The sequence below is a fragment of the Quercus suber genome, unplaced genomic scaffold (assembly GCF_002906115.3).
Source record: "Quercus suber isolate HL8 unplaced genomic scaffold, Cork oak 2.0 scaffold_779, whole genome shotgun sequence".
Classification (NCBI taxonomy): Eukaryota; Viridiplantae; Streptophyta; class Magnoliopsida; order Fagales; family Fagaceae; genus Quercus; species Quercus suber.
This window is the reverse complement of record NW_027070215.1, coordinates 136158-150556: the sequence shown is the minus strand read 5'-3', so window position 1 is coordinate 150556 and position 14399 is coordinate 136158.

Below are 14399 nucleotides of genomic sequence, written 5' to 3'. Positions count from 1 at the left end.
TGCTCTCAAAGGATACCCAGGCTACTGGTCTTATTGACCACAAGGCATATCAGTGATGTATGGATTTGATTGAAGAAGCCTTTGGCCATTATGAGGCACTGTTGATCTGAAGCATTCCCATGAGTTACTGGCTACCAAGGGCGACATTGATTTGGATTGGCACGGCTAACAAAATGTTTTTCATTAAGAGTGCTTAATGTTTTATGATTGAGGAAAGGTAGCATTGACTATGTGTAAATTTTTTATTTTTTTGGGAGAAAGGACTGTGTAAATTAATTGTGGCCATTGTGAAACAATAATTTTCTGGGGACTTCTACCATATTGACCGTTGAGATATGGTTGAAAGAGAGTATCACTTATTTATACCAAAATGTATTGTTGTAAATGTTCCATGATGACTACCTTTTACTAGCTACCAATTAGCTGAGTCACCAAAGTTAAAAAAAAATATTTTGTTTGTGAAGCTATATTTGTTATAATAAAATGTGTGATATGAATAATTTATGAGATATATACATAAAATAAAAATGTTTTAACCTTTTATTGGCATCTTTTAATGTTGTCACGTAATTTTTTTGAAAATTCACATTTTTTTTAATGTCATCATTAAAAAAAAAATCTCACTTTCAAAATCACAAATAGTGCAAAACTATATTAGTTTAAACTAATCAGAATTCATCTTCTCTTTAAATATAGCAATCTCACACTAAACAAATTTAATAAAAAATCTAACTATAAAAATATTTTTTTAAAATTCATCAAGAAAATTCCTTCCTTCAAGGTCAAGCGCGGATAAATTTCTGTGTGAAAATGGCTTTTCTTGAACAAATTTCATGATCTTCTACCACACATTCTTTCAATAAGTACTTATCAACAAACTTTTTGAATATTGATTACTATTATTTCCTTAACAACTCCCCTTCCCCTAGGCAAAATAGTAGTAGTAGTGGTAGTAGTAGTAGTAATAATAATAAGCCAAAGGCCTTATAGCTGAATTGGTGGCACCTCCCCATGCATAAAGTATTTGGAGGTCTAGGGGAGAAAGGGTTCGAGTTGCAGGATTAGCAGTATGTTGTAATTATTTCTAAAAAATAATAATAATAATAATAATAGGTTTTTTTTTTTTTTATTGTCTCTAAAGGCTTCAATGCCTCTCCATCTAAATGCCTCATATAGATGGTCTGTAAAGCTATGGCGGGTGTCCTCACCCCGAAAACTGAGAAAAACGTCGTAGTTTGAACCAGGAATTGAAGAAGAAGATGATGACAATGATAAAGAAGGTGTTTTGGAGCTAGTGGAAGCCATTGGAAACTTAGTAACTAGCTTTTTTGTGGAAAAGTTACAAAGAAAGTTGCAGAACAAAGAAAATGGAAACCTGGAAAGAGCGTTATCAGAGCTTTATGAGATCTTACTTTCTGTAAGTAGAATGCCCTATGGCAAGGAACGTAAAGCTAGCTCTATTAGAGAAAATGAGAAGCAGAAAGAAGATGAGAAGCAGAGAACGAAGATTAGGATGGGAGAATATAAAGGTTGAAGAAGATAAGGGTGGTTGAGAAAAAAAAAAAGTATAAATAAATAAATAAATAAAAGTAAAAGGTAAAGTGGGATACGTGTCCATGCAAGGAAATTTACAAAATGAAAATTACAACTGAATTAGGACACAATATATTACCATAAAAGTTTCAAAACAGTTGAGGTATTAAATATTTTATTAGAATAGGATTCATCACAAATAAAAACAAATAATATTGTAAAATATTGTCATATTTTATTGTATTTTTGAACTATTTAAATAAGTGCTATTCTTTTAGAAAAAAAAAAAAATATATATATATATATATATCGAAGGCTTGCACTTGGCTAGTTGGCTTAGAACGCAGCACAGCAACCTGCAGACTGCAGTGTGAACTTGACTGAATTAGGGATTTTCGTGCATGCGAGCCAACGAGCATGGTGACCGATTGACCGGGTTATAAAGAGAAGAGTTATTGGAACATTTGTGTCGTGGGAGTCCTTCCAAGTAGTTTCCTGAACATTTAGGCCCTGTTTGGATTAGCCAATTCTCATCACTCAAACTGAGTTCTCATCACTCAAACTGAGAATTGGCATGGGACCCACTAAGAATATTGTGTTTGGCTTAATTTCCTCTCCTTATTCTCATCACTCAAACTCAGTTTGAGTTAAGCTACAGTGCAGAAAACCGGAAACACCAAATTGGTGTTTTCAGTTTTTGAGTTACATCACTCAATGGCACGCTGGTAAATATAAGGTATTTGTGGGGATTTTTTCATCCCCCAAAAAAAAAAAAACAAAATTGTTTTCTGAGTAATTTAAATTAATATAATTTATTGTTATTTGTAATTCTAAAAATAAAATAAAAAAATATTTATTAGGATGATGATGTGAACAAATATTGGCTTCCAAAATTTTATCTGACAAACATTAGAACAAATCAAAAAATCAAACATTTATTTTATATTATTATATAGATATAATTTTTTTTTTGTTGAGAAACTATATATATAAATATAAAGTTATATATACATTATAAGATTGATAAAACTAGTGGAACCAAATCGTGATATGCGACAGGTTACAGCCAATGATTTATCATATTTTTATAATGAATACAACACCCAAAGATTATGTATTCATCTTTCAAATCTAAAATATAAGAATGTGTAATATCTTCAAAATTACAACTAAAAAATTAAATAAATTTGTAACTGAGTTATAGGAGTAATCTTATATTATATATCCATAACAATTTTTTAATATATATTTACAAATTAAATTTATGGATTACTCAACTTTTGTACGCTCAGTAACATTATAACTATTTATTAATAATGATCAAAGTGAGAGTTTGCGTAGAATTAATGCTTATGTGGTTATAGAAGTGAAGTGAAGAATGGGATTGAACTTGAATTTTAGTTTGAGATGTTAAATCACGAATAAAAGAACTGACTATTCAAAAATAAGAAATATACTAAAATTCAAAATCAAATTAACATGTTAAAATAAAACTAACATCAATTTAGTACTAACAAAATATAAAACAAATAAAAAAACACTAAAAAACTATGTCATAATAGATTTTAATACAATCACTTATGCTCTATTGAAATCAAATTTGATGTTTTTTGAAACTTTAAAATATATTATGATTGATTTTGGATTTTATTTCGTGGAAATTTTCAATTCAATGTACAAACTCAAAAATTCTGTTAAAAATCATCTTCCATTTTCTCATGAATCCTAGTTTAATTAGACAATATTCAAAAGAAAAAATTTTCATTTTTTAGTTTTGTAGAAATAAAAAAAGTACAAGTATAACCATAATATAAACAAGTTGATAAACTATAGACTTTCTAATCCTTAACAGACATTAGAACTATGGGTAGCATAGGAGTGCTTCACACGTCCTAGGCCTGCGAAGCGTGCTTGGCATTCACCTAGGCATGCTTGGCAACCATCTAGGCCGTCCTCGGATGGCCTTGCATTCACCTCGGCATGCTTTGCATTCACCTCGGCATGCTTGGCATTCACCTCGGACGGTGTCCTAGGAGTCCCACATCGAAGGAAAACCTCTCCACTTGCCACCTTATAAGCTTTGAAGCGAAGGAAGTAGTGTACCATTTAGTTTATAGTTATTTGAATAACTAAACTAATCACATCATTTTAATTAATCACACAACAAAAAAGTAGCAAATGTGTTAATAATAAAAAACCATAAAAAAAAAAAAAACCTATTATTATTATTATTATTATTTTTAGAAATAATTACAACATACTGCTAATCCTGCAACTCGAACCCTTTCTCCCCTAGACCTCCAAATACTTTATGCATGGGGAGGTGCCACCAATTCAGCTATAAGGCCTTTGGCTTATTATTATTACTACTACTACTACCACTACTACTACTATTTTGCCTAGGGGAAGGGGAGTTGTTAAGGAAATAATAGTAATCAATATTCAAAAAGTTTGTTGATAAGTACTTATTGAAAGAATGTGTGGTAGAAGATCATGAAATTTGTTCAAGAAAAGCCATTTTCACACAGAAATTTATCCGCGCTTGACCTTGAAGGAAGGAATTTTCTTGATGAATTTTAAAAAAATTTTTTATAGTTAGATTTTATTAAATTTGTTTAGTGTGAGATTGCTATATTTAAAGAGAAGATGAATTCTGATTAGTTTAAACTAATATAGTTTTGCACTATTTGTGATTTTGAAAGTGAGATTTTTTTTTAATGATGACATTAAAAAAAATGTGAATTTTCAAAAAAATTACGTGACAACATTAAAAGATGCCAATAAAAGGTTAAAACATTTTTTTTTTTANTGTTTTTTTTTTTTTGGGGGATGAAAAAAATTCAATACTTACTAAATTCTTATTGAATTAGGTTTGATCATTAAATAAATTTTAATTAAATTGAGTGTGTTATTTTCTATAAATTTTCAATTTGATTTTATTTATTTATTAATACTTTATAAATAAATATATTTCACAGGAAAATATATGTTATCAAACTTCTTGTATATTAAATAGGTGATTATTGACAGCAAAATTTATGACGTTACTTTCTACTCAACCATGCATGCTGGAGTATTGAAAAAAACAAATAGACATTACAAAATTGTATACAATTACTGCAGCATGCAACGTTGTTCTACCAAGGGGACCATCATGAGCCGGTGATGTACAGGTTTCCAAAATGTGAAATGCCACTTCTTTAAATTCTCTCCCCACAGCCATGTAAAGTGGAGTCTCACCAGCATCATTCTGAGAATATGAAAAATCTCTGCCCTCTTTAATCAACCGTTCCACTACCTTAAGATGATCACCACGTACAGCCTCATGCAACGCGGTATCCTTTCCATTATTCGTCATCTCCAGCATCTTTTGGACCGCGTAATTAACCCCATTTTCGAGGTTTTCTTGGGGAGCTCTTTCTCTTGCACGTTTAATTAAAACATCCACGATGGCAGCATGCCCTTGCTGCGATATGCAAGGGAGTTTCACCTTTGACATTAGCTTGCCATAGCAGTGGCGGACACATTTCGGGAATTTCTTCAACAAAGGTTGTTGATAATTCTGAATCTTTTGGTTCTGAATCATTTGATTCTGAATATTTTGATTTTGAATATTTTGATTCTGACTCTTTTAGGCTGGAGAGGTAAATATGAAGGACTGTGTTTCTATCTGGGGTTAGTAATTCGTTAATATCAAACTTTTCAATATTTTTGAAGACCCCGATTTCGCCTTTTTCTGCGGCGCGTTGTAATAAACCGGTTCCATGCCAATGTTTGCGAAGACTTGTCTATGTTACTATGCCATTACGGCTACCTTGGCTTTAGCTTCAATAATGCTAGGGGGGAGGGGGGCGTGGCCCCTGAGTTTTTGAAACTTCCAGGACCAGAGGCAATAAATTATAAATAAGCCTTAAATTTACTTACTGGGAAAAATTAATTCCTCTCTAAATTCATTTTGGGCTACCTCATATTTGAAAATTGATTAAAAAAAAGGGTTATGCTAACGAATGTCTTTAGAGTACTCATTAATAATCTATTTTAAGAAAGTTTTGATACCACTTTTATGGGAAATGACAAAAACTGTCAAAATATTAATTTTTTTTTTTCATTTTTAGGGCACTCATTAGCATTTCTCTAAAAAAAATAACCCAAAAGAAAATTTTGATACAAAGAATCCAACAAAAAAATTAGCATATACCCATAGTCCAACCATATACATACCGCAAATCTTATTATTATTATTATTATTATTATTATTATTATTATTTTTAATTTCCATATACAGAAAAATCCCTCCAAAAGCAAATCCTTAGCAATACAAATCTCCCCTTATGCCGACGGATGTGCAAATCTGGTCCAACCATAGTCACCACCCCGATTGGTTGTTTGTTGTCCATTCAAATCAACTCTTTGCCGTACAATCAGCTCTAGATGATGACCAGTGTCGCCGTCTAACTCCTTTCAGATATAATGTTGTGCTGCTTTGAGTAGTGCTATTTTTCTCTCAATCTCTCCCTCTTTTTTTTTTGATGAACCAGAAACTTTATTAAAGAAAGGAAAAACCAGAGCTACAAGGCCCTCCTGGACTCTTCCAAAATGATGGAAGAGAAACAGGCAGGGCAATTCCCAACATCAAAAAGACCAAAGAAATTACAAGAAAGAGACCATATTGCTAAAGTGTGGGCTGCTGTATTACGCTGCCTAGGCACCCACTTCACAAAAACCTTATCAAAGACAGACAAAAACAACCTCAATTCAGAGCACAAGAACCAGAACCTCCAAGGGGGAGTCTCGGCCATGTCATTGAGAAGATGCACACAGTATTGGCAATCTGATTCCACAAAAATGCACTCATTACCCATGGCAGGAGCAAAAGAGAGAGCCCACTTAATAGCCTCCGCTTCCACCAAGAGAGGGAGGGTGGTATTTACTTTCATAGATCCGGCAAATACCAACTCCCTTCTCCAGTCTCTCGCCACTGCAGCTATAGAAGAAAAGCGAGACCCCACAGCCACATCGACATTAATTTTAAAAGATGCACCTAGGGGAGGGATCCAAGTCTGAACCGAGGAAGGAACCTGTTGATAAGAGGTAGAGCCTTTTGGAATATTATGCTCAGAGAAGAGGCATGAGATCTTCATAGACACCCTATCAACATTTAGAGTTCCATCACCAAATAGGACCTGATTCCTCTGTTTCCAAACCATGTCACAGAAGGTGGCACCATATAACAAAAATTCTTCCATCTGGCCCAAACATTGATTAACCAAAAAAGGGGGGAACAAGAGGAAGTTGACAAAATCAGATGTTGACCCAAAAGTCAATAAGTCAATCCTCATGCCCCAACGGCTTCGGAACCATAAGGATTTTGCAAACGGGCATACCATGAACAGATGAAGGGAAGTTTCCAAAGCTGAATTACACAAAGGGCAGTTCCCATCCATATTTTCATCAAACATATTGATTACCTCCTTGGTAGGCAAAACATTTGCAGCTATTCTCCATAGATACAACTTCAAGCGCTCATGAATTTTGGATCTCCAAATCTGGCCTCTAATAAGGTCGGAATTCGAGGGAGGAGAGCCATTCTTACACAGCCAATAAGCAGACTTGACCGAAAAAATTCCAGAGTTTGTTATAGTCCAAGACCAACTATCTTCCATAGGGCAACTAGGAATGAGAATTTTTAGGATAAGCTTAATCACATGCTCCTCAAATAACAAACTCAGCTTTGGAATATCCCAACTCCTTTGGTTTGGAGTAAGGAGCTGAGAAACAACCAAAGCAAAATCTTGGTTAGCTTCAAATTTCGGGGTAGGGATGAATCCAGGGAGATCAGGAATCCACGGGTCAATCCATGTTCTAATGGAGTTCCCATTGCCTACCAAAAGACAAGCTGCCTTTGCAATAAGGTGTTTTGTACCCATCAAGCTTTTCCAAAAGGGGGATACATTGCTAGGAGAATGATGAGCCAGCTAATTATCCCAAATCTTGTATTTCGCCCTCATAATCTTAATACAAAGACAATCCTTCCCGGATAGGATCCACCAGCCAAGTTTGGAGAGGAGAGCTTGGTTGAAATCCCAGAATTTTCTACAACCCAAGCCACCCTCCTTTCGTGGCAAACATAGAGAAGACCAAGACAACGGAGACCAATACGAACCCGCCCTTGATTTAGGGCTCCACCAAAATCTGCGCACAGATGCATCTAATTGATCACTAAGACCTTTAAGGAGAAGAGTAGTCGACATAGAATATGTCGGGATGGCTTGGGCCACCGATCTAATCAGAGTTGCACTACCAGACCAAGACAGATTTTTACTTTTTCATCCCTTGAGCTTATTGTCCAATCTTTCTTTAACATAACCGAAATTCTGAGTTTTGCTCTTTGATAGAAAGAGAGGAACACCCAGATATGTTGTACTTTGAGGCAGTAAATTGAGACCCCAACAACATTTAACTTGATTCATAAACTGAGGGCTCACACCTTTGGAAGGGAAGTAGCTAGATTTTTCCACATTGATAGATTGACCCGACCAAGAGCAGAATTTCTCCAAACAGCACCTAAGAATGGCTAGTTTAGAGGATTTAGCTTTGCAAAACAAAAAAATGTCATCCGCATAGCAGAGTTTAGAGATGGGTGGTGCGGTATTAGAAACTTTAAACCCAGTTAAGTTCTTTTGAGACACTTCCCTATTTATCAATCTCATGAGAACCTCATTGCCCAAAATAAATAAGTATGGGGACAGGGGGTCCCCCTGCCTAAGCCCTCTCGAGGGGAAGAAGCTTGGACCAAGGCCTCTATTCAAGAGCAAAGTGAACTCAACTAAGGAGAGGCATTAGTGGATGAGATTAACAAAGCTGTGATTGAAGCCAAAAGCTTTTAAGATTGTCATCAAAAAATTCCATTCCATTCTATCGTAGGCTTTTTGGAAATCAAGCTTGATTCCAAGGAAACCCTTCTTCTTTCTCATAAATTTGAAGCTGTGAACAATTTCATGGGCCAAGACCACATTTTCATTAATCCATCTATTAGGCACGAAGGCCACTTGAGCCGGATCCACCATTCTATGTAGGAGAGGTCTTAGTCTATTCACTAAAATCTTGGATATCACTTTGTAGCACACATTACATAGTCCTATAGGATGAAAATGATTAAAATTGCATGCCCCTTTCTTTATAGGAATGAGGTGGATGAAGGTTTTGTTGAAATCTTTCAAAAGCCAGCCATTGCGAAAGAAGTTTTGGGTAGCTTGAACCACTCGATCACCCACTGTGTCCCAATAATGCTTGCAGAAGAGAGCTGGAAAGCCATCTGGACCTGGGGCTTTGAGGGATTTCATCCCAAACACCACCTTCTTGAGCTCATCTCTAGTGGGGATTTTGCAAAGCTCCGAGTTCTCTTAGTCAGTAACACAAGGCTCAATTAAATTCTCTAGGTTTGCTGGGAAGAGAGGGAGGCTAGACGAGAAAAGGGAGAAGAACTTTTCCGAAAAATAGTTTTGAATTTCCTCTCGGTCTCTAATCCAAGTACCATCCTCGAGCTTAATTTCTGAGATGCAGTTTCTTCATTTTCTAATTATGGTTGAGAGATGGAAAAACCTTGAGTTACGGACACCCTCTTTAACCCACAATTCCCTAAACATCTAACGTAACCTCATGTCTTCTCTATCAAGCCATTCATCAAGCTCTAAATTTAAGGAAGCTTCAAGTTCCAAATTCTCCCTTGTGGGGGCAGATTGTTGAACCTCAGCAATTTTGGCATTGAGGCCTTTAATTTTTTCCTTTGAATTTCTAAAGGTGCTTTTGTTCCATCGCTTTAGCTCATGGCTAGTCACAGTTAACTTTTTGACTAACTTAAAGTCTTGAGAGCCATTAACCCTGCATTGCCAAGCATTTTCCACAACTGATCTGATTTCCTCCTCCTTAGTCCACATTGCTTCAAAACGAAACGGCCGAGTCAAAATATCAGTGTCTAGGAATGTATCAAGCATAATCGGGTTATGATCCGAGTTCGAATTACATAAATGTCTGACCCCTGCTTTTGGGAATAAAGATTGCCATTCTTGATCACATAAACATTGGTCTAACCTTTCTTTTATATTGGCCAAACCTTCCTTCCTATTTGACCATGTAAAGGATGGACTCGAAAAGCCCAAATCAATAGCACCTGTGTTAGACATGAAATCTCTGAGATAACAAACAGAGCCCTCAGCCATTGCGCATCCACCACATTTCTCTTTCACATGCTTGATGCAATTTAGATCTCCGATTGCAACCCAAGGCCCTAAAAAGGAAGACACCATATTCTCCAACAAACCCCATAATTTTTCTTTTTTGGACCTTTGGATTGGACCATAAATGGCAAAAAGAAGCCAAGGAGCTTCAGGGGGGGTCTGAATAAACTAGCGCCACTATCATGTTTTTATTTGAAAAAACCACTTCTAGTTCAACACCCAACCTCCAAAACAATGCAAGACCCCCAGACAAACCTTCAACTTCAACACACCAAGAATCTACAAACTTTAGTCTAACACAAATCTTATTTATTCTCATAGATTTTATTTTGGTTTCGGAGAGGAAAACAATATCCGGATTTGACTCGTGAATAAGCTCCTTTAGAGCTCTAACTGTCGAGGCTCTGCTAGCACCTCGACAGTTCCAAGCTAAAGTCCTCATGGCAAGGTGACAAATCAGGATTGGAATTAAAGGAATATGGTGAGCCAAGATAGAATTTTCATATCCAATACAAAAGCAGCAGTTTATATAAAACCCACCCTCATAGTTAAAGGACAACTATATCCAATCTAAGGGGCTTCTCCAAACCAAAATTAGAGATAATATCAAACTCCCAAGTAAACCCAGCAATAAAAGCATCAGAGAAAATACCACCAGAAAGATGAGAACTCACCGAAGGCGCAATCGTTGTCAAGGACGAGCAAAATTGGCGCTGGCTGGGAGTGAATAGCCGAAGAGGACCCACTAGTCTGAGAAGGAAGAAAAGCGCTTGCAATTGATGGATCAAAAACTCACCGATGACCGGCAACAAATTAGCAGTGAAATGAACCCACTGGGATTAAAAGGGAACCCACGGACAAGGTCAATAAGACCCACAAAGCGAAACCCACAAAACGTGGGTAGAGATGAAGCCACACGGAAGTGGAAATTTTCCACACAGAGGTGGTAGAGCAGACCACACAGAGTTGGAGGAATACCCACACGGAGGTGGTAGTGAAGGCCACATGGAGGTGGTAGAGAAAGCCACTACAGAGGTGGAGAAAAATTTCCTATCTCATACACGTCTTCAATCTCTCCGTCTCTATGCGACTGTGTTTATTGAGGATATACGGTATTAAGTCTCTTACCTGAGCTATATGATTTGGTTCTGTACTTGTTTCCAGAAGCTAATAAAAGGTCAAAAAATTATGGCTTTGTTTGGTACGCGAGTTCAAACACATGTTTTTAGTTTTTAAACAATATTACACGTATTTTCATACACTTTTTCACCTACACGTATTTTTAAAAAACTGAAAACTGTTATTTAAACACACATACCAAACAAGTCCTATATCTTTTAGGCTAATGGTTTACAACTTGTTATCCAAAAATTACCCATAGCCCAACCATATACATACCGCAAATCCTTTTTTTTTTTTTTTTTTTTAATTTCCATATACAGAAAAATCCCTCCAAAAGCAAATCCTTAGCAATACAAATCTCCCCCTTATGCCGACGGATGTGCAAATTAATTTGGTCCAACCATAGGTCACCACCCCGATTGGTTGTTTGTTGTCCATTCAAATCAACCCCTTGCCGTACAATCAGCTCTAGATGATGACCAGTGCCGCCGTCTAACTCCCTCCAGATATGATTTTGTGCCGCTTTGAGCAGTGCTATTTTTCTCTCAATCTCTCCCTCTCTACGCGACTTTGTTTATTGAGGATATATGGTATTAAGTCTCTTACCTGAGCTATATGATTTGGTTATGTGCTTTTTCCAGAAGCTAATAAAAGGTCAAAAAATTATGGCCCGTTTGGTACGCGAGTTCAAATACATGTTTTCAGTTTTTAAACAATATTACACGTATTTTCATATACTTTTTCACTTACACGTATTTTCAAAAAAACTGAAAACTGTTATTTAAACACATATACCAGTAAACAAGTCTTATATCTTTTAGGCTAATGGTTTACAACTTGTTATCAAAAAAAAAAAAAAAAAACTAATGGTTTACAAATTGCTCACACTTGACTTAAGATTTTTTTATTTTTTTTATTTATTTTTAAGTAATAGAGATGTCACTGTTTACCTTTTTGCTAGTTTCATTTGAAGTGACCAAATAAAAAAAAAATTATATTAAAGTGTTATCAATAAATAAAGGAAATTAATCAATTATACAATGATTTTATATCAATTCTTGGTGCTAAGCCTAGTATCGGATGTTTTTATCTTAATTTTTCCAGTAAAAAACCATGGATATTTTTTTTTTTGGTTGATTCTATCATGCCTGTGATCAATTATTTGATATCATGTCTTTTTTTTTTCTTTCATAAATTGGTCTAATAATTAAAAAAAATCACATCATCAGTCTGTTTGGTCACAATAAAATAAAGTGACGATTGACATAATCACATAAATTTGAACGTACTAAAAAAATTTAGGAAAGAAGAACAGACTTTTTTTTAGAGGTAGTTTTAACCTATATAGTTCGCTCCTGATCATTATTTTTTACCATCAAACAGTATTTAAGCAATTTTTTTCTTTACTTAAGAACCTTATTATATTTAATTTGGCCCCATGAAAAAATTTATGACTTCACAACTGTTCACATGATTTTTTATTATTATTGATAATTAGTTTCCTAGAGTAATATATGACGGGAAAGAGTGTGACAAGGTTATGAATTTATGATAATAAAATTAGGAAAATATTAATTAATGCCCTAGAGATACTAGTTTAAGAAATTTTTTATGAAAAAAATAAATAATTAACTTTTTTTACAGTATTTTTTTGATATATATTTTTCATAAAAACGATATTAAAATTATTTTACAGTTGTCTATTGACAAATGTCCTAAGAGTTACCCAGCTCATTTTATACGGATTCAGATCCTCTAAATTTCCTAGGGTATTCTACCAATAAATTTCTTTAAATCCTAATCACTATTTTATGATTTAAGAGTATAGATTCTACTATATTAGCGTTCCACTAATAATACTCTTAAAATAATATAATAATGTTGTAAACAAAACAATTAATATTTTTATTAGTGAAATGTTGACATGACAAAATCTAATCCATTAAATTATTAAATAATAATTAAAATTTAAAAAAAAATCTATTTGATAGAGTACTCGACAAAATTTAAAGGACCATACTCATTTGATTTTTTGAGAGACAGAGAGAGAAAAGATGAATGCAACTTTTTTTTGGGCAGAAATAACCTAACTGCATATATTTAATATCATGTACGTATAGAGTTAATTTACCGGTGAAATGTACCCCGTACGTTCAGGCAAATTAATATCACTTGTCGACTAATGACAAATGTTGGTGACAACGACAATTTTATTTACAAGTTGCAAGTTGCAAACTGGAATTCAATAAAGGTAGAGTTGTCATATATTGGCTGGCAAAATGTCCTCTCAACGATGGACTTTTAAGTCTTTTTATTTTGGTAAACGGACTTTTAAGTCAATACCAATAAAAACTTGTTATTGTTACGAAGAAAATTATTGTGTATGTACCATGTAATGTAGCATTTCTCATTACAATTTCTTTCTATACATTATTATGAGTAGGTAGACTATTATGGCGTCCATCGGTCATCTTCATAGCAAAGCAATGACTTGGTTGTCATGAATTCTCAAACCTACACCCGCCAACCTCCAACTACCACCTTAAAACCTAGAAAAATTCTACTTTCTTTTTGCGTTATAACTCTTCCATAATTTTAATATAGTAGACTAAAAATAGTGGATGCATATATGTGAAAGTAGAAAATAATTAATCATAATTTGCTATATAAAATAGTTGTAAAAAAAATATAACAAAATTACAATCCAATAATAACTCTAAAACCTATGCATAGGAAATTGGTTTGTAAAAATTTAAGCAATATATTAGACATATTAGCATAATAGCAAAAGTCAGAGTTCATTCTACTCTGTGTATAAGACAAGTTTATTACTTGAATTAGAGGTTGTGTGACACTTAACCCACTATAAATTTCTCCCAAAAATTAGTTATCTTACCATATAATTTTTTTTGTTATCACATTGATTCATGCTTAAAATTTTTGTTTTTATTTGATGGATTAAAAATTTTATGCATCTTATGCTAGGCATATTATATACATATGTTTTATATTATGTTTCATGTTGATTATTGATTATTGATTCTTATAAAAAAATTACTTTTGAAGAATTTGGATTAAACATAGTATTACTTAATTATATTTTACATGATATAAATATTTGTTCATTTAATGTTAATATATATCTCTGGCATAGATAATGTCCAAATTTTCAAAACTTGAATTCATTGCCCTTATGGGTCCGTTTGGATACAACTTATTTTGCTGAAAACTGAAAACACTGTAACAAAATAATTTTTAAATGTGTGAATAGTATCATGAGACCCATTTTTAATAAAAAAGTTGCTGAATAGTACACTGACCGAAAGTCAAAAAACACGGCTAACTAAGAAAAAAAAAAAAAAGAGGCAAAACATTCAAATTGGAAACGCAGACACACAAACGCTGTATCCAAACCGGACTTATATTTCAAGTCAAAATTATTTATAATGGATCCTTGATGCTGAGATCCACCTTGAGTCAATAAACTTTTGAGATATTCTCAAAGAC